The sequence below is a fragment of the Python bivittatus genome, unplaced genomic scaffold, assembly GCF_059951505.1.
Source record: "Python bivittatus isolate LINGU-HERP-01145 unplaced genomic scaffold, Pbiv_v1 ctg000700_np1212, whole genome shotgun sequence".
Classification (NCBI taxonomy): Eukaryota; Metazoa; Chordata; class Lepidosauria; order Squamata; family Pythonidae; genus Python; species Python bivittatus.
The window spans coordinates 40895629-40917498 of NW_028277098.1; the positions used below are offsets into that span (position 1 = coordinate 40895629).

The following is a 21870-nucleotide window of genomic DNA, read 5'->3' on the forward strand; positions in this document are numbered from 1 at the left end:
TAATCTCATCTAGTTTTGTCTGGAACACCATACCCAGGACACCACACACCACTTCCAGTTCAGAGGATTAATTTCCATAAACCTCCCCTTGGAACAGCTTGGGCTGGAAGAGACTTCTCATGGTCCAGAGAGGGAATGAAATGTTCCAGATTTTTCCATACCCTTCCATTCTCAAACTGGCAAGTTCTGAACATCCTTAATCTCAGCCTGTAATCCCATTTACCATACCACCAGAAGACAAAAAGATCATCTGGATTCAACAAATACAAAATGGCAATGAATTGCCATGACAGGTTCCTTAAGGGCAGTTCCACTAGAGCAGACGATTTCAGCATTAGAGTTTGTTTTATCAACAACCCATGTGAATTGAATAGGAAAGCCTAGCATCATTTCCTTGGTGTATCTGCCGTTAGCAGGCAATGGCAGCTAATCTAAATCAATCCAGCAAATCCAAACTGAGGTCATACGCCTCTGGAACCTTTGAATCCAAACTCAGTGCCCTTCTTTCCTGTTCTCTTTTATGGAATGCCAAAATACCAGATATAATGCAGTGATTTTGAAAGAGTTGTTGAACTCTACTATAAATCCAGCATGTCAATTCCATCCTTGAATCTCCTATATAATGCCAGGGGCTTTGGGCAGCAAAATCAAGCTATCTTTGTCTCCTTGGCCATCATCCAGCTGCAAATAATAATCCATTAACATCTGCTTCACTGGTATCCTGGACAAATACAAGAGATATCTTTTAAATAAACACTGGCAGTTCCCAGTCAGAGAGAAAGCAAGGGAGTAGAAGAAAAACAATCCTTGACATTTCAGTGACTTTGCTGGGCTAGCTGACACCTGGTACTACCCTGATCTGGTGGTGTTATGCAGAGCTTGTCCTCTTGGCTCTTACCCTGCCTTTAAATAGAATTGAAAAGGCATAATGATAGGCAGTATCTTTCTTGGACATCCACGGTGGCTCATCCTCCCTTCCCGCATTATTTTCCCAAGCAAGGGAGATCCCAATGTTAATATTAACATGAACATCTGTGTTGCCGTCTTCCTCTGAAATTCAGCAAAACAGCTTAGCTGGCCAGCATGCCCCACGCCCTTTGTCAACAGTATTCTTTTTCCCACACTTAGCTTCTCGGATGGGTTCAGATTTCACATGCTTTCTCTCCCATCTATTGATTCCTTAGCTCATCATCTACCTAATGAAAACAATCTCATTGATCATCTGAGAACAATATGCTAGCATTCTGCATAGCTTTTAGACTTCCCAAAAAGATTTCTCTCTCCCTCTTTTAATCCATTATGGTTATTATTATACTTATTGTGTGTGTGGTTTTTTAAACATTCCTCACTCCTACTTTTCCCTTTGTGACATTTTAGACCCTTTTTGAGCATAATGCTTAGAAATTGGATTTTGCTTGAATAGGTTTTCAGTGCAAGCATAAAATCTGCATTGGCCAGAACACCTACCGTACTGGCTTTCAAGGTTCTCTGTTTCAGTTCCATATGAATATTCTTCATTTCTAAACTATGGATTGTATGCAATGGAGGACAAACAAAAGGATTCTTGTGCATGGGGAGTTCCTTGCTGTCTCCTTTCAGCTGCACCCCTGTATCTTCTGGGAAGAAATGGGGAATCTGTGACCCTCCAAATGTTCATAAAGTACAATTTGCAGTATCTGGAAAGCCACAGATTACCTAACCATGGATTAGGACATTAAGTTGGACACTGCCAAGAAATGACATTGCCATCAGCCTTTCTTGGAACTCCTTCTTTCTTCTGGAGTGATTGTTCAAGAAAGTGCAGGGGCCTGATACAGAAAAGGGACAGCAAGATTGCTGCAAATGCTTATTCTTGCACAAATTGCATATCCATATATATATCCATATATCCATACATATACACACACACACACACACACACACACGTATACACACACACACACACACCAAATACATGTTCATTGCATTGTATTCCTGTTGCAGGTGCAGAGAGATAAATACAGCATTAGATTAATTTCATGAAGAATACATATTGCATTCTTGAAATGGATGAAAATGCATTTTTAAAAAAACATATTATTCTAGCTCTTTTTGTTCCTTAGTAACCAAGAAACAGAATGGGGAGGAAGGACATAGATTTGCAGGGTTCTGGGAGAGTGTGCACATGCACAAGTTCATTCCTCTCCAAACACAGCACAGAAAAATGCACAATACTCATATAATTAGCCTTGTCTTACTGTGTTTTGGTAGATATAATTCAGTATATTGGCTAATACAAAAGGAGAAGATGAGGAATCTCAAGCTAATAGCAGTGATTTTTGTTAAGGGGAAAAGCATTAAAACTTGTTCTTTGCATGCCAAAATCCCCATCTTGCAGAGTTAGGGTCTTTTCTCACTTGCATTTAGCCATGGCAGAAACACATGCTGCAGCATTTGTTTTCTCTTACATTCTCACTGTTGTCTTCATTTCATGAATGAGACCATCTTTAAATTGTCCTTAACTGGATCCCTATTAAAAGAGTCTTTTTCCTCTTACTCTAACACTATTGAAGGCAACCTTAAAGTATAGTATCTGTTCAGTCTGGTCACCTATTATCTGGAAGGGAAATCAGGAGACTGCAGTGGCTTGAAACAGAGGCGATAAAAGAAGGGAAGGGATCAGTAGTGGGAAAGCAAATATCATGTTGGTAGTGTTTTGCAATCTCAAGGATGCCTGGAGAGCAACTCAACTGTGGAGAAAGGCCCAGGCACACCCCCCTTGTGCTATGTATAATAAAGATTCATACAAATTCAATGAAACATTCTACTCCCCATGTAGCTTGGCTCCAAGATTCCTATTTTGAAAGCACAAAAACTAGCCAAGATTGGTTACGACAGTATTTTCCACATTTTTAGCTAGGACCCTTTCGCATCCCCACTGCAAAACACAAAAGGAATGTATGGCTCATGGGAGCTCAGTCCCAGAAATAAAACTTCTAGACATACAGAACACGGAGTGGTTCCTTCATCACCAGGTAACTGGAACAGGTTTTTGTAGAAATGGATTGGGTATCTTGGATGTATCTCACATAGCTGGTCCATGAGTCCCCAAGTGAGACCTCCTCCATTACAGCTTTGCTTCAGCTACATTTTATCCTTCTTTTTCAGCAGAGGGTGGAGAGGGAAGGAATGGGTGCTTTGGCAGAAATGCCAGCCAGGTTGGGTCTGCCTTATCCATGCCTTGCTCTTCCCCTTTGAAAGGCAGTGGCACTGTTTAGAGCTGATCTTATTTGTATTCCTACAGGAGCAACAGCTGCACTGGTTCCACGTTGCCTGCACTGCAATCTGTTTTGGCAGTCCATGAAAAAGATGCAGTGAAGCAAAGCTGGCATATGTATAGGCGCCACCCCCATCTCTTCTTTAATCAGATTAGGCCCATAGGATGAAGGTTCCCCATTCTTTTGGGGAATGCAGACTGCAGGCTGAGAGTATGTGATTTGCACTTTAAACTTGTGCACATTTATTGTAACATCCACAAGGCTTTTCTCCTGCATAAACATCAGAGCTGTAGCCTTTTGTCAGTTTATTCCAATTATGTCTTGTTTAGTGTTGTATCTTCTGTTACATGGCTCACCGCACTGAATACCCATCTCATTTTTTTATATGCATATCAAAAGAAAAGAGATACAAAAAGAGAGAGATGCTGTAGAAGAGGAAATTACAATATAATTCCAGATGTCGTTAAACTCTTTTAAGCAGAACTAAAGAGAGAAGAAATTCAGGCCAATGACTTTGTCTTTGTGCTCCCTGTCCTCTTTAAAGCTGGTACCAAGCTATATATATATTTTGTAAACCGTATAGCTGCTCTTCTGAAGTTTTTAACAGGGAGGAAACCAAATGCTTCCTTGCTGACTGCCAAGAGTGAGGCTTATATTTAATATCTTCAAAGTGTAGAAGGTAGGGATTGAGCCAATCCCAAAATAGAAGGCAGCTCTATATCACTGTATTTTTAGTTTGAACATGTTACTCCATACCCTGTGTGGCCCAAATATGGCAATCTGTATTAACTTCCTGTTGGGTTTCTCGATACTGGAATCACGTTAGTTTCGGTTTCTGAGACAACACAAAACAGCCTATGTGGGTGGAACAGAACAGCTGGAAATCTTCCCAAAAAATAACAGATTAGCTCCCTTTGTAGACTGGATGGGGGGGGAAGTTGTTTACAAATCACGAGCCCATTATTTTTGTTGATTCTTCCTAATATTTACAGGTATCCAAGTGGGGGTGGAAACAGAGACACATTTTAAAGTGTCTGGGAGTGGCCTAAGCACACATTTGCATTGCTTCAGAGCATTTGGTTTCAGGCTGAAGAGACATCACACTGAAGTTCTAGCACGCATTGCCTTGTGCGGAGAGAATAGTAGATTGGGGGCGAAGACAAGGACATTGTGGGACACAGATGATCCAGTGGTCTCACTCTGCTTCGTTCAGTTCCTGACTGAGGGAAGGATGTTCAACTAAGAGTGTTTTCAGAGTCCCACTGAACTCTACAAGTTAGATATACAACATTCTGCAAAGTTGGCTGGGGGCCCTTTGAGGGCTTTGGGGAGTGAAGCTTACCTGTTTATTCATGTCCCCCTAGGAGAGTGAAGATAGGAGACAGGACGGTGCGTACAGATGAAAGGCACTCAGGATTACAATGCTAACATCTGAGGATAATAGAAAAGGCATCAGCACTCCAAAAATATGTCTGTTTTTCCTTTGCTGATTATACCAAAGATTTTGACTATGTAGACCACAAAAAATTGTGGATAATCCTAAAAAACACGGTTGTCCCTCCTCATCTGCCTATTGAAGAATGTATATGATTGCCAGGAAGCAGCAATTTGAATAGAATATAAAACAAATGGTTCAGAATAGGGAAAGGCATGTGCCAAGGTTGTATACTGTCACCTTTATTTTATATTCAGACTGTATTATGGGAAATCCTGGACTAGAGGAGATATAACTTAATAATTCAAAATATTGATGATAATGAAGATGATGATGTTGATTTATGCACCTTTACCAAAGTATGGTACAAATAAGAGAAACACAGTAATTACAGAATTCCACCCTCAAAAATGGTGAACAACTTAACAGCCAAACCAATTAACAAGTATTAACACTAAAACAATCAAACACAACTATGATACTTAAAACAAAGTCCTGACATATGAACAAGTTTGTATACATCTGTCAAATAAAACAGATATTGACTTAGAAATTCTCAAGATGAATCAGAATAGGTGGGATAACAGAACCCTATACTAACCCACTAATCAAATGAAAAGTTTGTTAAAACCTCTTCAAGGCTATCAAGCTTTCACAAAGGAGTTAATTCCAGAGTCATGTGTCCAGGGGAAAATCTGGAACCTGAAAACTATGACCAAGGAACAAGGAACAGAAAGAAGACCCTGTTCAGAAGAATGTAAGGAGCAAACAGGATTATAGGGAGAAATAAGGAACGACAGATGCATAGGTGTAGGTGTGTGACCAGAGAGTTTTAAATACCAGCACCATCAGTTTAAACTGGGCTCTACCTCAAACAGGGAGTCAGTGTTGTAATGAGATATGACAAAATTGTGGAAGGTCCTGAACACCCAAATGGTACCTTACTAAACTCAGATTAGAGGATGGAGTGAGGAACACCAACCAGGAGACTATTGCAGTAATCTAAGCCTGGTTAGCAACTCCCAGATCCTATAAATTTTAATCAAATGAAAATTAGTAACCCTTGCTGTAAGATCACTAAACAGGTACAAAGTCAGCTGATCATCAAACAAGACTCAAAGGCTTGGAACTAAATTGCTGGGAGAAACTTAAACACTCAGATTTACTGATGTCAATACTCTTTCTATGGAGCTTCTTCACCTTTCATTTCCATGGAGTATCACAGGGAAAACCACTGTGTACGATTTTGATCTTCGTAACTACTGCCACATCACAGCAGTTGAATATCTTCTCCAAGGCCTTCATTACTACTCAGTTCATTTCATCTTCCACTGTATTGAACCTTCCCACATTCATGCTTCTGACATACCATGTTCCCACTGTACTTCTGTCTTTACAGCTTTACATTTTCTTTTCCTACTTGGCAGCATTAGCAATTAGATGTCTCAAAGACTTTAATCTAGCCACGTCATAAACAAATTAGTACTCTGAAAGATCCTCAGCTCTTCCTCAGTAGCATGTTGAGTGCTATCTGACTGAGGGTTCACCATCCAATGCTATATCATCAATCATTTCATATTATCTATCCGTGTGGTTTTCTCGATAAAATACATGAGTGTCTTACCATTGTCTTTTCCCACGCAGTATGAAAATATCTTTGGCATTGCCACTAAAATGATCATCTGCCTCCAACCCAATACAGGTGCTTGCTTGCTTTAGATGGGCAGCTGAGATAACCTCCATGCCTCGGGTGACCCTGCTGGGATATATATACTTGGCATACACCCCCAGCATTCTTCACCCATCCATCCCACAAATACCCCCCTGCCATGATGAGGTTGTATTGTGGGATTGGAGGGGGGAAGATAAAGTAATGATATACTTTACCATCCCAGTTTCAAAAATTCCCAAGGATGGGAATTGTAGTCGAGATACAGAGACATTTGCTACTGGGTGGGTGGGGGGAACAACTATGACAATTTAGATAAAATATTACAGTATAGGGGTTAAAGGCACTGGATTAGAAGGCAGGAGACTATGAGTTCTAATCCTGCTTTAGGCACCAAAGCCAGCTGGGTGTCTTTGGCAAGTCATTCTCTCTCAGCTCTAAGAGGGCAAAAGCAAGCCGCTTCTGAAAATGTTGCCAAAAAAGCTGCATGGAGTTGATCCTGCAGTGACCAGCAATCAGGATTGACTCAATGGACCACCACCACCACCACCATCACCACAAGAGACATCTGACAAGAAAGGTATGTATTGACAAAGCTCTGGTTTTCTCTGTTGTAACTTACAGCTGTGAAAGTTGGACCATTCAGAAAGGCTGAGCAACAACAAAAGATGTCTTTAAAAAGATGTCATGCTGTAAAATATTGAGAACATTTATATTGCAGGAAGAACAAATCAACACTAAGTAATGTAATATGAAACATTGCTCACTGGAAACACTAAGAATGCAGTTAAACTTAAATATTTTGGACACATAATTTGAAGGCAAGAGTCATTGGAGAGGACTCTGATGCTTGGAAAAATGGGAGGCGATAAAAAAAAGGTTGCAGATAAGTGGCCAGATACTATCACTAATGACACAAGTGTGAGCTTCCAAGAACCCAAAGAAACAGTGACTGACAGACAGTCCTGGTAAAATGATGTCCATCAGGTCATGAAGAGCCAAAGGCATCTGAATGACTCAACAATAACAACAACAAAGCTGAGGTCAGAAAAAAAACAGAGCTCATCCCTCAAGGAACATTTGACTTGAGTACCCCCAAATTTACCATGATGCCTAAAGACTGTATACTGTGTGTATATTGTATCAGAAGAAAGGTTTCTAATGTTTCTATGGGAAGCTATCTCTATTAAATTGATTTCAATATACAGTAATTCAATGTTTTGTATATCCTTCAAATTATGCCTGCTCTGCTCCTGCCTGGAGGTAAAATGAAAAATGCCCCTTTCAGCAATGTGTTTATCTCAGATGGTTTATCTGTCTGCAGAAGAATCTTAAAGCTAGTGCCCTCCAGATACACTGGGCTTCAGCTCTCATTAATCTTAAAATGGCCAATGTATGTTCTAAGAATTCATACTATGGACAGCACTAATTTTGAGTGGCTTCTACAAAGTTTCTCTGAGGATGGAATAGGATAAAGATTTATTGTTCTAAATCTTTACTAGGAGATAGGCCATCTTATTATTACTGCTAGAATGAATAATAACTTAAATAATTATTATCTAAACTAAAACAAAAAGCAATTCATCCAAAAGTCATTTAGAAAGTCTAAGCCAAGTCTGCAGCTGGGGGATAGAAAAACATACAATATACCTTAAACCATTATTATTATGTATATACTCACTTGGTTAGTTATTCAGTTAGTTATTATTTCAATTCCTCCACAGAAAGATTTTTGTCAAACTAAAAATAGTCAGAATCCTTCAGTAAACCTCTGTGCTTTGAATTTGTATGTCGTTTTTTGAAAAATTGTAGAAGCTGAAAAGCTGCAGTCTACAGCTGGTATCCACTGTTATCGGAGGATTTGTATGGTCACCTCAGGGTATTAGTGCTTCAGGGAGTCGAATTATCTAATCTCTCTCCAGTATTTCTAATCTTTGTATTCCTAGAGGGCTGCTCTTGTACCCTTGGCTGAGCCCTTATCTTGAAGAACGTTCTGTGTCATGCTTATCTGCAATTCACATTGACACAGGAACAGTTCTGATGTTGGCTTTTTGTGGATGTGGGAATCAATCCAGTGTGGCCTCTGATGGCCTTTAGTATATATGCCTGAAAATATAACAGGCCGAGTGTTGCAGGTTTCTTGCGATGCACAGAAACTTCTATATATGTGAATGCCACCTCAAGATCTCTCTTTAATGGGTGGATCAGAACAGTTCTTTCAATTCTCCCACCCATAAACACAGCCATATGAATAATGGACTTTAAAGGATAAAAGGAACATCTTCCTTTACCTCATGATATTAATACAATCAAAATAAAATTTGTCCATCACAGACTCTTGTATGAGTTTCCTTTGTAATCATCTTCAGTTGGTGATGGAAAAGTAGATTATGGGAATGCTGTAGATGTAGTATATATTGATTTCAGCAGAGTAGTTGACAAAATGCCCATGGTATTCTGATTCGCACACTAGTTCAATGTGGACTGGATAGCATGTTTATTACCTAAATCCTCAGCTGGTTCAAAATATTCCTCAAAAGAATGCCAAATGTTTCTCATCAGATTGGAGTGATATATTGAATGGGGTGCCACAGGGTTTAGCAATGGGCATGATGCTTTTTAACTTTTTTATAAATTACTTTGATGAAGAGTGGAGGAAATGTTTATTAAATTTGTAGATAGCACCCCCAATCCTCTAGGAGATAGAAACGAATTTCACAATAATGTTGATAGAGAAATCAGCTGAATGTATCATAATTAAATTTAACAAAGGCAAAGTTTTTCACTTTGGAAAAAAGAAATTGTATGTATAGACATATGATGGCTGTGTGTGTGTGTGTGTGTGTGTGTACTTGGTTTAATAATAAAATACGTGGAAATTGGAATTGTAGTTAGTCACACTAACATGTAACATGGCTACAAAAAAGGCAATTTTAGGCTGCATCAGTAGAAATTTAGTTTCCAAATAATTGAAAATAATAGTTCCATTCTATTCTTCATCGGTCAGACACTATCTTAAATTCTCTATGACCAGTTCTAAGCATCACATTTTAAGGATTCAGACAAGCTGAGAAAAAAATGCAACACCTCTATCAGCAAAGATTACTAGGTATATTTAGCCTTGACATGATAAATGGAGCTGGATATGAAAACAAATGTAGGTGTCACACAGAAAATGCTGTGACAGCTATCCTCTCAGTGCACCAGTTAGAAAGTAGAGGTTTTACATTATGTATCCATTTGCTGGATGTGTTCACAGAAAAGCTATACCAGTGTTGTCCAAACTTGACCACTTTAAGATGAGTGGACTTCAACTCCCAGAATTCCCTAGCCAGCATGGCTGGCTGGGGAATTCTGGGAGTTGAAATCCACTCATCTTAAAGTGGTCAAGTTTGGACAACACTGAGCTATACAGACCTTTGCTTGGGATGCTTAATTTGGATTACTACACCGAACAGAGGTTCAGTCATGGTTTAATTGGATTTTTCCAGCTCTTAGATTCCTTGAATGGTTGGAACAGTCCTGCAAGATTGGCCAATAAGATTTAATCCATAAACAACTGTGACAGAGCACCAGTGCCACAGAAAATCCTGCTGACACCCTGCAGTGTAGTGTAAGCCTGACAGAAAGGGTTTTAGAATTAGTTTTGATCTTTTTAAATTGGCCAATGAGGATATATACAGTACCTATACATTATACAAGTTACATAAAGTTTTTGCAAATTTTAGTACCAAGCAATTCCCCGGAGGTCATCATCCTTGTGTTCATCATCAAAAGTTAGCTTAAGTTTCATATATGCAGTTTAACATTAAATAGTAAAGCATTTAGTTTGGTGCTTTTCAGAAAAATAATAAAATAAAATACTAATCTGCAGATAATAGAGGGGGAAAGGTGGGTGATTCTGTGGGTTTGTAAATAGGAACACTTCATACATGCAGTTGTTCAAATCCCATGAAGCTTTCTTGGTGGTCTTTGGAAAAGTAGCCATCTCTAAGCTTCTTTGAAGGACTGCAGTGAAGATAAAATGAGATAATCCTGTACATCTTGTTGATTTAAACTCTTTGGGGAAAACTGTTTAATGGATGAATACATGTCCTTTGAAGTTTTTCCAGAGTGGTTGATTCTTCTGCTCAAAGAACTTAAGAAGAGCCCTGCTAGATCAAGCGAACAGGCCATCTTGATCAGCATTCTGTTTCAGCAGTGGCCAATCAGACACCTTCAGGAAATTCTGAAACATGGACAAGAAGATAAAAGCTGTCTTTTGCTGTTGTTCCCTAATGGCTGGCACGTAAGGTATGCTAGCTACCATAGTAAACAACCATCAAGACTAGTATCCATTGATAACTTCACTCTCCATAACTTTGTCCAATTCTCTTCTAAAACATAAATTAGTGCCCATCACTACAACGGATGGTAGCAAATTCCATAATTAAATTCAGCAAAGCTTACAGTCATAGTTATTTCCAGTTGTGGTTGGGCAATTTTGTTGCTGTTATTGTGGTGGTAAATAATGCTATTTGGAGGGCCACGAACCCACTGGAAATTGTAAGAGGAAGTTGTGGATGCTCTGACAAAATGGCTGGGCTTGCCTAGTTCAGAAGGGTAATCAGTGAGGTTGTTCCGCATTGCCTCTTCGGGATGCTCTCTACCATACAATCGTACCTTTCTTCTGGATGATAAATCCAGTACTTCACTTTCATGCATTCTAGTTTGCCAAGCTTCATGTTTTTAATTAGAAGAATATTTAAAAAATTAAGTCAGATGGGTCACAGCTTTAGAAGTGCCAAGGGTATGCTTGTAACCACGCTGATATCCACAGTCACAGTGTGACTGTGGATATCAGCATGGTTACAATCATAACCCAAGAATAATGCCATGTTCTCAGCACATGATCAGAGGCATTCTTTAATCTGAATTCTTCACATGTTCCAGGGCACCAGAACAGATGTTTAGCTTCGATAAGTCCCATTTCATATTATTTCCTGATAGTTCCAACAGCATTCCCAGGAGGACAAATTTTTGGTTCACCAGAAGGAGCTGACACAAGAGATTGCAGCAATAGCTGTTTCAGTGGTGAAGTGACTAGTATGATAATTTGAGAGAGATAAAGTGAAGTATTTAGTAGGAACAGCAATACCAGGAAATGGCTGAGCCACATGACAAAGGATGCTCATTCTGCAGTAAAGGGAAGTGTTTACACAAAGGCTAGACTTTTGCTCGTCTAATTGAAGGCAGTGCAAACTAGTCTTTTGAGTTACCTGTCCAACAGGCACTAGCAAGTTATGGTATGGATAGTAAATATCCACCACACCCTTGAGCGTGCAGACAGATTGTTTACCAAATGAGTTCAGCCCATTTCAGTTGTGTTGTAACTATAAAAAGACTCCCACTGTTTAATCTGCTGCTAAGTGTGACTGCAAAGTCATCAAAGCAGCTTGTTTTTCTAACCCCCCCCCAATTATTGCGGGGGGGAATGGCAGATATCAAGGATATGATGTTCAGTTAATCAAGAATTAAACACCATTAGTAGTAATAATTAGAACAACAATAATAATGCAGTGTTGCAACAATAAAACCATTAATAATAATGCGTTATTATAATGCATTAATGCAACAATAAAACCAGGTGCCCCCTTTTTTTGAAGGATTGCTTTCCATGCCCAGAAAAATTCTCTATGCCTTAGAGAAGCATGGAGAATGATCTCTCCCCCATCTAATGCATCTTATCATGAGGGCTGCCCTTGAAAAAGGAAAAAGCAGACATTGTTCAAATCAGAACAATTCTTGCATAGCATGATGCTCCATAGGTGGCCTGGCCTGGCCTGGCCTGGCCTAGCCTGGTAGATTAAGCCTGCAGACTGACTGATCCTCATTCCTCTGCTAAATTAACCACTACTAAATTAACCACTGGTACCATAATCCCAGAACCCAGTTTTAAAAGATATGAAACAGCTGGCACAAATGACTTATAGCCAGCTATCTTCTGACTTGGAAGAGATTTGCTGGTTGGTGAATATGAAAGCTAGGGATAGGTAACCTGGTTTCTTGCAGGCATTTTAGGTTATGGCTCCCACTGTTTCCAGCACTGGTCATTCTGGCTTGGGCTGACGGGAGCTAGTCCAAAAACCAAGAGGATCCTGCATTGCTTATTCCTGCCCTAGGCTTGGAATGGAAAGTGTAAAGTATCCTTTGTTGTTATGGTTCAATCACTTCTGACTCTTTGTGACCTGATGAACATCATTTCAGTAAGCACATGCTTATGTCATCTGTGATAGTATCTAGCCGCCTTGTTTTCTCTGAGCCTGTTTTTTGATTGCCTTCATTTTTTTTTTCAGCTATCAAGGTCTTCTCCAGTGACTAAGGAAATATCTTCACCTTTATCTTGAGAGTACAGTTCCCTTCCAATGCTATGATTCTATGATTCTTAATGCTCCCCATATTCAAAACACCCTGTGATTAAAACAGCCTATCTGTAAGAAAGATTCTCATGACCGGCCCCTTGATATGCTACTTTTCTAACTTCCAAGGCACCTTTTTCTGTGGAAGAACAGTTATAAACCTGATTGCTGCTGTCTGTTGTAGCCTACAGAGAATTGATTACCTTTGTCTACTCCATGTATGTATGTAGATGTAGTATGTAGACCATGCTAAATGAAGAAGAAAGAGGTTAAAATTCTCTGCCCAACTTGCTTGTTCTCTAATTCCATCCCAGCCATGAATGTTCCCTACCAAATAATTGTGGATTACTTTCATTCTGTATTTTTAAAGCCACATTCTCCAGTCATTCCCTGTGAATTTTAAGAGGCAGCATGTAGTAATTTTTTAAATTACTGCATTTCTATTTATTCACTATTCTCAACTCATTATTTTTAAAATAAAATATAATGGTATTTCACATGCAAATTCAATATGGCAGAGAATAGCTAGAAAATACATTTTATGACTTACAGTAGTATTGTGCAACTTCTATCAAGGTGAAAGAACCAAGATTTATCACTCCATTCAGAGCAGTACGCAGCCTTCCTAATTATGCACGGGCAATCATCTTTAATTCAGTCAGCTGCAAATAATAAACATTAATAAGCTATTTCTGCAGATTTGTTAAGGACTGCTAATTGTTTTACATCAGCTTTGTATAATTCTTTTATAATAAAACATATCCATAATAGGCTTGATTCAATTTTTAAAATTTCATTTTCCTCCCTATTTATGGGATCAAATATTTCTTTTTGGAACCTCAAGGCCCAGAAATTATTTAAAAACTCCTCTAAATTATCTCCATTAATTTACATACACATTAATAGCTACAGCTCCTCTGTATATTTATATTACAAATGCTTATCTCTACTTATGGAAATGTTGTTGATTTGCACTGTAAAAGCTATGTGATCCAGAAAAGTGACTGCACGTTACAACATATAACACTGTCATTACTGGAAGAGAATGTTCATAATATGAGTATCTGGAATTGGGTGTAGAGAGTGCTGTTTCCCCCACGTCCAGCTTATAAGTATCTGGTTGGATGCTGGGAGAAATAAGGAGCATATCTGTTGTTACCACTTAAGCTGCTCCTCCCTGTGCTCATGTAGGCTTGCTTCTAAACTACCTTAGGAAAATCCTATCTGGCATTTTGGCAACAACTTGCAAGTTATTCAATCTGGACTGCAGGCAACTGCACCCTTCCTGCTGCCTCTTTTTTTCTTCCAGGAAAGTGATTGCCAAATAGCTTTCTTTCCCATGGGCACATCTTCCTGGATCTACTGTATATACTTTTGTGTGGGTGTGGGTATTTATTGCCTACTATAGATGGCTGCTGATTCAAAGCCCAGCAGAATTTTCTTCTTCTTTTTAATTACTATTTTTCTTTTCTTGAGTAACTAGCTTTCCCCCTGAGCTTTTTTTCTAAAAAATTGTTTTAATAAGTCTATGGGATGACCATTTTACCAGTTACCTGAGATAAAAGGGTTGGTTACCTTGTTTGTTTCTGCATCTAAAACAGTCAAGACTCTTGTGGCAACTTGAAAATTAACACATTTCTTATCACAGAAACTTTTGTGAAATGCAACCCAGACGAGGTGACAAGACAGATTTACTGAACTAGACTGAGCGGAATGTGATTCACAAAAGCTCATGAAAAAATATACTGGTTAGTCTGTAAGGTGTCACAATTCGTTTTCCAAATCCCAACTTTATTCTGCCAACAAAAGTAGAGTTATTTTGTTTGTTTTATAACACAGAGACTTAACACAGTTTAACTTGAATTTTTAAATCCAATGCTTGAAGAAAGTTCACCTGTTTTCTCAGAAGGAAGTCCCATTGTCCTCAACGGAGCTTAGTTGCTAGTTTGCAGCCTACATGGCTGGCCAGTTATGTGCTGTGTGTGACCACCAGCTCAACTGTATTTCACACAGTTTTACATTTTCTACCTACTGAGAATATGCTCATTTCTCCTGTAAGCTGTAAAGGCTGAGCAAACAGTTACTGTGTTTTATATCTGAAGAATCTCCCAGCAAAATACATAGTATCTCTTGATTTATTTAATTATTTGTACTTCACCTAGCCATAGATTAACCTGAAAAGAAGGATGTAAATATATGAATGAAAAGTCTAGAGTTGTAGATTTGCCTTGGCTGTGATAATAATTATGAATACATACTTAATGATGTATTGTTTTATTTTAGATTGCTAAATATTTTTAAAAATAAATTCCTGTCTCTCTCTAGAAATTCATTATGTTGGACACTCAATGTGCAGATTCACATATTAGTATGATATGGAGAAGAAAAGGACATCAATCTTATCAAATGAGGAATTCCTATGAATTTACACCAGTTAATTTATACATTACCATTTCCCCCCTCATCCAGATAATCTACAAAACTACACATTCATTTCATCTCAGGATGACTTTCTAACATAAATTATTTTCCTGACTTGTTCTTCCTTTTCACTGTTGGCTGCTTGGAGTGCTTTCTAGACAGAAAAGCAGGATACAAATCCAACAAATTATAAATTAATAATCTGCCTTGTGTGATATTTTATATCTTTAGAGTTTACATTATAGATAGAATTGGGTACAGGTAGTCCTCACTTAGCAACCACAATTGGGATCAGCAACTCCATTTTTAAGCACTGTGGTTGCTAAGTGAAACATCACATGACTGACAGACTTATGATGTCACTACTACTGTGGTTGTTAAGCAAATCACCGTGGCCATTAAGTGAGACATCACATGACCATGGCTTCTGATTTTACTGCCTTCTCCCTTGATTCTGCTTGTCACAAGCCAGTTGTGAAGCACGCAAATGGTGATCACGTGACTACGGGATGCTGCAACGGTCGTAAATGACCACCAATTGTGAAGTGCCCAAATGTTGATCACATGACTGCTGGGACGCTGCACGGGTCATAAATGTGAGGACTGGTTGTAAAGTTACTTTTTCAATGCCGTTGTAACATTGAACTGTTACTAAATGAGGCGGTCAGAAAGCAAGGTCTACCTGTACTCATTCTAAGACAAAACCTGATTCTGAAACACTTTAATAATACTGTGGGCACTGATAAAGCCAATGTGACTTTTATATTCCATGTTATGTATTATATAATTTATTCCATTTGTAACGATCCTTCATTCAGTGGTATTTCCAGCTGCCAAGGAGTGTCTTTGTCCCAACCAGTAGAGCACAAGGAAGAACTGAACATCTTACTCATATGAAGTTCAATACAGTTGTAAAGCTCTGCTCCCCTGTTTGTTTCCTCCCCTAAATATGCTTCATCCATAAATCATTCCTTGGCAAAAAACTCAGTTTAGTAGCTAACTTCAAAACATTCTTACACCTCTGTTTAATCTAATGTTTCCATATGAATGGCTATTTTTCTTCCACTACAACACTATTAATGCCTTTTTATGCAAAACAAAAGTGTATTGTGGATCCCCCCCCCCATTTTCTTAACTTGAAAAAAAATTCAGTAGTGTTCTGTACTAAGAGATATGTGTGCAGATACTCCAGTTACACCTGCACACCAGTGCAATAGAAGAATGTAGTTTAAGTGAAGTAGAAAGTAATTTGACATTGGTGAATGTGGAAGGCTTTTTCCATGCAGGAATCCCCCAAGAAGAGAACTGAGCCTGTGTAATATAGAGGTTTGTGGGTTGGACTTGGAGCAGGGAGACCTGGGTTTTATTCCACCTTCAACCAGGGAAACTAATTTGGGCAGGTCTCTTTCTCTCTCTGCCCAAATCACAGGATTGTTAGAGGGAGGGAGGGAGAGAGTTGGCCAGAGCACTACATGGGCCACTGTCAGCTCCTGAATGAAAAATGGGATGTAAATCTGATACTTAAACTTAGGTCCTGACCCACTTGCATATAACCATGGCATAATCATGCACCTAAAATAGTAATGTTTCCTTTTTGTCCCAAATGATCCTGTGCATCTCATCTCCAGCCCATGATTGAGACAGGCTTAAGATGTCAATAAATGTACTGTACTGGCATAAAAATTGAGTTTTCCCCCATTCTTCTGACACCATCTAGGCCAGTGACAGCCTCAAGATATATAAAATCAGTGACATTTCCCCACTTCTTACCTTGGAGATGAAGTCAGCTGATCTGTTTAGGATGTGATGACATATGTTTGGGGAGAGGTGGAGGCCCAAGCCTGCTCCTTCTCCTCTTGTCACTAGCCAGCCTTTACCAGAACTATTTCGCTTTCAGGGTTGACCTTCTTTGTTTCCTAAGTATCTTTTGTACCGTCACCTTTTGACCTCAACTTTCCATAAGGGAGAGGTAAGAAGACCTTCACTATTTTAGCTGGGGAAGAAGAAGAAGAGGCATGTTATACTATTCAGCTTTAGTTATATTCTAACATTTATTTATACCCTTAGATGTAGCCCGCCTGCATTTCCTTGCTGCAGTGGCTAGAGAAGAATGAGGGATGCCGAACAGAAGGTTTGTTGTTTATTTGTAGTTATCAGAGATGATTTGCTATCCTCAAAATATGAAGCATTTTGTATAAAAAGGGGCACAACTTGCAAAAAATTCCTATTTTATTTTTTTATCTACTAAGGCCAAGGAAGTAAAAGAAGATTTGACACCTACTTCCAAGCACTCTTAGAAAGAAACATTACTTTGGTCCTGTGAAGATTCATGATCTATTCACATTGAGTAGGTTTGTCAAAATGCACATGAACCGAACAGCATAAGGTGTAGATCATGAGTCACACTGCACAGGCTACAACTTTGAAAGTTTTCCTTTGACAGCTTATATTCATTCTCCTTACTCCCACATGGATGAGTAATTAGCTGTACAGTAATTAAGATTTGTTTAACATATCAGGTGAATTCATTCAGAAACTCAGAATAATGTTCCTGTATAGAATTGGCTCTTCTTCCAAAGAGAGCTCTCTGCTGTCCTTTTACACATAATTTACGAAGTGTCCTTTTACACCTAATTTACAAAGTGGTTGCCATGTGAACTCTTCTACAGCTTGAAAATGGTCTTGAGCATTTAGAGAGGATATAGCCTGTAGATTTATATCCTATCTTTCTTCCAGGAACCCAAGGTGGCATATATAGGACTCTCTCCTCTATTTTTATTGTCACAAAAACAACTGTGTAAGGTAGCCTGTCCTGAGAGAAAATGAGTGGTCATTCATTGAGATTCCATGGCTGTGGAAGGACTTGTACCATTGTTTTCTCAGCCCAAATCTAGCATCTTAACCACTACCATGGTTACAATTGACCTGGATAGGTTTATACTGGGGATGGCATTTGTTCAGATACAGTATTCTGGTATCAAATTGTTTAGAGCTGTATAGATTCAAAACAGCACCTTGAATTGGGTTCAGAAACAAATTGAAATCCAATATAGTTGGGTCTAAAGCATATGGCAGTCTGGCTATTGCATTCTGAGTTATGAAAATGTGATTAGATCTGAATTAGTTTAGATCTGAATTAGTGATTAGATCTGAATCGTTTACATGTGTTGAAGCCAGAATCATGGGAACAAGAGAAAGCTTGGAGAAACAAGCGCATCTGTGTCCTCTTCATATTTAAATATATATATTATTGTAAAACATTTCTATAAATGTACCAATAGTTTAACAATCTCTCTGATATCTACTACTGCTCTAAGGCAGCCAATGAATTTGAAAAATGAATAAGCAAAGAACAACTTCCAGGAAGCAATCTGACAATTGTATTTAAGTATGTTTAAAAAGTAGGTCATATCAGTGGCAAAATCTAATACAATAAATGAAAAAAGTACAACATAGTAAAATGGTTCAACATTACTTTGCTAACTTTAGATCCAATGAAAAGACTCTCTAAGCCAGCAAGTTGAAAGCTTCTAGCTGTTCCAGCAACCATACATGACAGAGGAATATTTACTGGTCTTAGGAGCTGTCATCTGGTTCTGCCTATTGATAAAAGAAGATATAACAGGAGTTCCATAGTTAATTCTGCTGTAGCTCTCTCTTTTATTAAGAATATCTATAAATTTGCATGTGCTTTCAAGCTGGAACTATACTGTGTAGCCTTCAGATCTCTGATTCAAGATTTATTGTGACAATCATACAGAAAATCATATAGAAATGAGTTGCAGATGTATTCACATCCATTATGCTATGTGCTCACATTTCTTAAAAGTTCCCAACTGCTTTTTGTTAAAATTTCATCCTTTCCTTCCTTCAACTTTATATAATCTTGTTTCTTTAAACCTTTTGAATCTCTTGTTTTCTCAAGAGTCAAGTCTCAAGTGTCATTTCTTCCACAATCAAGAAAACTGGTAGCTGTCAACCTTCATATCAGTGTGGGGATAAATTTCAGTTCTCCAGATATTGAACCCTTTATTTAAGAATAAACTTAGCTGGCAAAACCTCACAGACATGACTCGGCTGGATTAATCTCTGTTGTCTCTCTTTTGCAGGTAAGAATAAAGCCATTTAAACACACACAAAAATTGCCTATAGTGATCAAAGTCTATATGTATAGGTCTATACTCCAGAGTTTAAATCCTAGGCTGTTTTTTCCCTTCCAGAATCAACAAATACTTGTCTGCTCTCTTAGACTTGAGAGACAAAAGATTCTAGGTTGACCAAATGGTTTTCTAGGTTGACAAAGTGGTTCCTGCTTCAACCACTTCCCACCTTATGGTAGCAATCAAGCTACTTATTTGCTGTGATATACCCAGACTCAGCAAACAACTTTCACAGTGAGCACAGAGAGATATTTTGCAGTCCTTTACTTTTGGGGATCTCTTTGCAAGAGGGTTTTTCAAGATAGTAGCACAATCCTATTAAGATATTAGTAGGGATTAGTTGCTAGCAGACAGTGGGAGTTGCAAGAAAGGCACTGAGAATGGATTGTAGGATCAGATTCTGACAAATGTAGTCATGACCACCTCCAAGAAATTAATTAAGAAATGTGCTATATGCATGTAAGGAATTTTTGAAAAGCATATTTTTCAACATTAAATTGATTTTTCAAGGTTAGATTCTGATCCAGAACTCTGATTCTAAACATCATCTTCGAGTTCTGGTATACCCCAAAGACTGTCCTACATAAAAATATTTCTTATGAACACACAACAGCAATCATGACATGATTTATCCAGATGGACTTAATCTCATGGTCCACTCTGAGCACAAATACCTCCATTATTCCTGACCTCCCCTGTGTTATGTTAGACTTCATTATGGAATGTGTACTCTGCTCAGAGATATAATCCAGGCCTTTTAACACATTGCTTTTATTTTTCGCTGATCAGAAGACTACAGTTCCAATCATAAACACATTAACATTTACTCATGCTAAATTCAGTGGTTAACACTTTCAGATGCTGTATAAAAAACTTGGGTTAGAGTTTGGTCCTGGGGACCCACAGTATTGTCCAGAGAAAGTTACTTCAAATTGCTGAATTGTTGGGTGGGGGGTTGCTATGCAAAAAGTTGTCTGTTATTCAAACAACAATGCTCATATTAAAATTTGCTCTTGGATTACTTGATATAGGGTGTGAAAGCAACCATCAGGTTTTCTTCTGCTTAAAATCTGAACTAAGTTATGGTTGGGGCTTGAGGTTATCTGAAATTAAGGTATCTTTATTCTGAAGTTCCTTTGCTAGATATCTGGAGACACATGATTAAGTAAATATATTTCTTTGTACTCCTTAAAGATATTTGTATCTGTTTCATCCTACTTAAGTTCCAAGACAAAGCCCTGAAATTGAAAACAAATGCTAGAGCTGCATTGTTCAGAAGCAATTCTACCAAATTTTATGAGAATGTATTCTTTAGTACATGTACAGAAATTACATTCCCGTTTCAACTATTTTTTCAGCAGACCTCCATTATATTTTCTTAGATTTTGTGCATATCTGACAGTCTAAGCACTCATCTTTACTTCTTCCCACATCTGGAATATGACCCTAAGAATACTTCATGTTTATGTTATGAACATACTTTTATGTTAATCAACTTTATTGTTCGTTCTTCTCAAGCCAGAATATTTTTAAAAAAGAAATCCAGAATGAGCTGTTCTCTAGATGTGCAATAAAGTTATTTAAAATGCCGGAGGACTGTAACATAAGAAGGCGATCTGTTCACACACTATATAAGCATAGCTTCTGGGGTTTGGCATTTAAAATAAACATTTCAAAATATGGCAGCACGTTTGGGCATGTTTATAGTTTTCCTGAATATCATAAATATTCAGGAAAGAGCAAAGAGTCTCATATGCTTCAATGGCTATTTTTTTGTTGGGCAATTTGTGATACAGATATTCTGAAAACCTGTGGTCTGTTTTGAATAATGTACATTCTTTGATTTATCCCACTGTTGTTTGGGTGAAAGCCATTTTCGCACAGCTAAACTATACAACATGAAAAATGTGACTTGTAAGGCTGCTTTTACATTTTTATTTTACTTTACAAGTGGGATCAACAGGCATGGGGAAGATGGAATTTAAACCTTCTCAGCCCTACTATTTAACAAAGCTCATACACAACAATATGTGTGCTCCTGTACGTTAATCCATGCCCACCTATAATTTTTTAAATCTTTTCTTCTATAGCTATATGGTTGGTTATTTTAAAACAATGGAGCTGCACAGGAGACTCAAGCTTTCCTCTGCCAGTGTGTAGTAGTCCTGCTGCAAATAGGATATGTGTGGGTCAGTTCTATGGCAATATAAAAATGCAATAGCCTTTTTGCCTTTTGTGTATTTGATTTCTGTTTCTAAAGGAAGTCTGGATTTTGTAGATACGGGATATTTGATTTGGTATTTGAACTGTGATGAAGCTGCAAAAAAGGCAAATGCGATTTTAAGTTGTATCAGTGGAGGTACAGTTCCAAATGAAAGAAAGAGTTTCATCTTATTTTGCAAACCCCATTTTGAGAATTGTTTCTAGCTCTGGATACTACACATTTAGAAAGATTCAGACTAACTAGAACATTTAATACAGGTAGTCCTTGCTTAATGACCACACCTGGGACTGGCAATTCCATCACTAA

General features: G+C 38.2%; 1 protein-coding gene and 1 long non-coding RNA gene across 11 annotated transcripts in view; one reads left to right on the plus strand and one right to left on the minus strand.

Moving 5' to 3' along the window:
- The window catches only part of FGGY (FGGY carbohydrate kinase domain containing), a 304303-nt gene extending 296010 nt beyond the window's left edge, over nt 1-8293 (minus strand). For 6 of the 10 annotated variants that reach the window (XM_088153194.1, XM_088153187.1, XM_088153192.1 and 3 more), the window contains exons 1-2: nt 8043-8293; nt 4600-4688 (exon numbers count right to left, since the gene is read on the minus strand). The gene's annotated coding sequence lies outside the window, so the exon portion shown is untranslated. The remainder of the gene's footprint in view (nt 1-4599; nt 4689-8042) is intronic. The other 4 variants (XM_088153195.1, XM_088153186.1, XM_088153193.1 and 1 more) reach the window with 1 other exon arrangement.
- LOC148214180 (uncharacterized) lies at nt 4700-15065 on the plus strand. The gene is made up of 3 exons (XR_015798331.1): nt 4700-6941; nt 10465-10654; nt 12697-15065. It is a non-coding gene; the product is annotated as an uncharacterized LOC148214180 (long non-coding RNA).
- Nucleotides 15066-21870: the final 6805 nt, after the last annotated feature.